Source organism: Nicotiana attenuata, unplaced genomic scaffold (assembly GCF_001879085.1).
Source record: "Nicotiana attenuata strain UT unplaced genomic scaffold, NIATTr2, whole genome shotgun sequence".
Lineage (NCBI taxonomy): Eukaryota > Viridiplantae > Streptophyta > Magnoliopsida > Solanales > Solanaceae > Nicotiana > Nicotiana attenuata.
This window is the reverse complement of record NW_017674323.1, coordinates 1-4,226: the sequence shown is the minus strand read 5'-3', so window position 1 is coordinate 4,226 and position 4,226 is coordinate 1.

Here is a 4,226-nt window from a genome sequence, read left to right as displayed (position 1 = left end):
GATTGGTGAGATGGTCGAGAATGGTCTGAAAACAGGGCATATATTGAGCCAATTTTCCATAAGAGCTACGTCCCAAGCAATTCAAAGCGGGTCCGAAGGTGTAGCAAATAGAAAGAAGAAGGAAGAAGTTGCGATGGCGGCTTCAGGTCTGAGAAACCCTCGTCCACCCAGAGGTTACTTCCCTCCACGCGCAGCACAACATTATTATCCCCACCAGGATGTAGCTTATGCTATGGCCCCCCAGCCTTACATGGTGATGAACGCCCAGCCATATCGGCCACAACAACAGTTTAACCAAAACAGAGCTCCACTTCCTAGAAATAACCCTCCTCACCAAGCTCAGTATAATCCCTGACCTCCACAAAATAATTTCCCCTACAATGCCCGTGCGCGGGAGCCACCCAGGAGAACAAACTTCACGCCTATTGGTAAATCATACTTTAGCCTTTTCCCTAAACTGGTCCAAATGGGTTTGCTACAACCTGTAACCCCGAACAGACAAAACCCAGAGTCACCTTCCTACCGACCTGGTACCCGATGTGCCTATCATTCTGGGGTTGAAGGACATGACACTGAAGACTGTTGGACTCTAAAAAGGGCGGTTTAAATCTCATAGAGCAAAAACGGATAGTGCTGAAGGATGAAGAAATTCCTAATGTGACCAACAACCCATTACCAACTCACAACAACGGGCCAGTTATTGGGATGATTTGCGAAGATAAGGAGTTTGATCCCACCTTGAAAGCCATCATTGCCATCGCTGATGTCGAAAAGAAACCAAAGGCTGCTGCAAAGTAAGACAAGGGGGAGAAGAAGAGTAAATCCACCCCTCAAAGTGCAGAAAAGACAGTGGAAACCAAAACTGGGGTAGTACCCCCAAAAGATGTTGTTCTCTATGTCCCCCGGGGTCACAGGAAAGAACAAATGACATTGAGCCCTCCAAAAAGGTTCAAGCTGAACAAGGGACCTAAGATGTACGTGCCTAAAGGGACCTATGTGGTACGGGGGCCGGTAATTTCACCAAGGCTGAATGAGCCCATGGTAATTGGCCGCGCACCATAGAAGCCCATGACAGACCCCACTGCCGTCCCATGGAATTACAACAAAGCAGTAGTGACATACAAGGGAAAAGAGGTCCTAGGGGAAGCAAATGAAACTAACCCAGCTGAGAAATACCTTTACTTGGAGGATTTGAACAAAGCCAAAAAGAAACGTTTCCCACTCAAGAAGCCCGTCAGTGCTGAGGAGGCCGTAGAATTCTTCCGTAAAATGAAAACTGCGGACTATGTGGTAATAGACCAACTCCGGAAGTCTCCTTCACAGGTCTCACTCCTGTCTCTACTGGTGAGCTCAACCGAGCATCAGAAAGTGTTGATGAAGCTTATGTTCCGATTGAAACCACTGTTGAACAATTGGAAATGATGGCAGAAAGATTCTTCGCAATCAACCAGATCTCATTTAGCAAGAATGATCTGCCCCCGGAAGGGGCTGCCCACAACAAAGCCCTTCATTTGATAGTTAAATGCGAGGGGTACTATGTGAAAAGAGTCATGCTGGATGGAGGATCCGGAGTTGATATCTACCCTCTCTCAACTTTGCAAAGAATGGAGATTGGGACTGAGAGAATCAGGCCTAACAATGTCTGTGTGCGTGCCTTTGATGGTATCAAGAGAGACACCATAGGCGAGATCGATTTGATTTTGAATATTGGTCCTGTGGATTTCGAGGTGACATTTCAGGTCCTAGACATGGACACTTCTTATAATTTCCTCTTGGGAAGGCCTTGGATTCACGCGGCAGGGGCCGTACCTTCCACTCTCCACCAGATGGTGAAATTTGAATATGAAGATCAGGAGGTCGTGGTCCACGGAGAGGACAAGCAATCAATTTATAGGGATCCGTCAATCCCATGTCTTGAAGCTAGGGAAGGTAGCGAACATATAGTCTATCAAGCTTTTGAGGTTGTGGTCGCAGACCAATATGAAGAAGGAAGCCCGTGACCTCAACCCTTTCTCCCAAATGCGTCAATTATGGTTGCCAAGGAAATGATCAGGCATGGTTATAAGCCCGGTAAGGGGCTTGGGACATCATTGCAAGGTATCACAGAACCTATCACTCTGGCTGCTAGCGAGAAGTTCTTTGGTGTGGGTTTTCAAGCCACGCCAGCTGATGAAACATGGGCAAATGAGCGAAAGAACAATGGTTGGGTCTTGCCTCATCCAATCCCACATCTTTTCAAAACATTCGTCAAGCCCAAGTACATAGAAGAGGAAGATGAGGCCTTCATGGCCGAGGAAATAGAAGAGATATGTGGAGCCATGAGGCGGATATTGTATGAAACCCACATGGTCCAGCCGGGAGAAGCTCGAGCACCGCTGAGGTGCTGTATATGGGGCCCAATGCCAAGTTGCAAAACTGGAAGGCTACTCCGTTCCCAGTCAGGCGGGAATCCCGATAGTCCAGTCTTGCCACCTTTTCTACATCACGAGTTATCCCAGGGTGTAACTCGGGTGTCTCTTTTAGTTTATTGTCTTTAAAATTCCAATGTAAACCCTGTTATCTTCAAAATTCAATGAAATGAAATCAATATTTCATCTTTCATGAATCTCTCTCTTTATTCTTTCTAATTTTTGTTACTTTTTCTTATTTCTTCTTTCAGTGCTAATAATGCGGCATTAAATAACATGACATGCTTGCGGACTTCATGCCCAGATCCAAACACGCTGTCTAATTGTGAAATAATGAATCAAGAACCTGAATACGATGAAGATGAGGCTTTTAGGGAAATATATCGAGAATTGGAACAATTTGAGAATAAGCCTAAGCCAAATCTAAATGAAACCGAGCTAGTAAATTTGGGTAGTTCAGAAGAGGTCCAAGAAACCATGATAAGCATTCACACAGTTGAAAGAACTAGGGATGCACTGATCCAACTTTTGTTTGAATTCAAAGATGTGTTTGATTGGTCCTACGATGATATGCCAGGATTAAGTGTTGATCTAGTGGTACACAAATTGCCAACTTACCCCGATTGTCCCCCTGTCCAGCAAAAACAGAGAAAGTTCAAAACTGATATCAGTGACAAGATCAATGAAGAGGTCACCAAACAGTTAAAAGCGGGTGTGATTAGAGTGGTCCGATACACCACATGGTTGGCTAATTTAGTCCCAGTGCCAAAGAAATACGGGAAAACCCGAGTGTGTGTTGACTATCAGGATCTGAACAAAGCAAGTCCCAAGGGCAACTTTCCTTTGCCAAACATCCACATCCTCGTTAACAACTGTGCCAAGCATGAGATACAGTCTTTCGTGGATTGTTATGCTGGCTATCATCAGGTCTTGATGGACGAAGAAGATGGGGAAAAGATAGCCTTCACCACACCCCTGGGGCACCTATTGTTACAGGGTCATGCCTTTTGGTCTGAAAAACTCCAGGGCAATATACATGAGAGCTATGACTACCATCTTTCATGACATGATGCACCAAGAAATCGAAGTGTATGTGGATGATTTGATCATTAAGTCCAAGACGCAGGATGACCATGTTCGGGACCTAAGAAAGTTCTTTAAGCGTCTGCGCAAGTATGATTTGAAGTTAAACCCGGCTAAATGTGCATTTAGAGTTCCGTCTAGGAAACTTTTGGGATTTATAGTTAGTCGGAGGGGCATCGAGCTAGATCCCACGAAGATAAAGTCAATTCGGGATTTACCTCCTCCGAGAACCAAGAAAGAGGTTATGAGTTTGTTGGGAAGGTTGAATTACATCAGCCGGTTCATTGCTCAGTTGACTTCCACCTGTGAGCCCATATTCAAGCTGTTGAAGAAAGATGCAGCGATTAAATGGACAGATGAGTGTCAAGAAGCCTTTGACAAAATTAAAGAATATCTGTCGAACCCGCCAATCTCGGTCCCACCCGAACCTGGGAGGCCTTTATTTTTGTATTTGACAGTCTTGGAGATTCTTTCGGTTGTGTCCTCGGGCAACACGATGTGACCGGGAAGAAAGAGCAGGCAATCTACTATTTGAGCAAAAAGTTCACAAGTTATGAAGCCAAATATACCCTGTTGGAAAGGACTTGCTGCGCCCTAACTTGGGTCGCTCAGAAGCTTAGGCATTACCTGCTGGCCTACACCACTTACCTCATCACCAGGTTGGATCCTTTAAAGTCATATTCCAGAAGCCGATGCCCACAAGGAGTTGGCAAAATGGCAAATCCTGCTCACTGA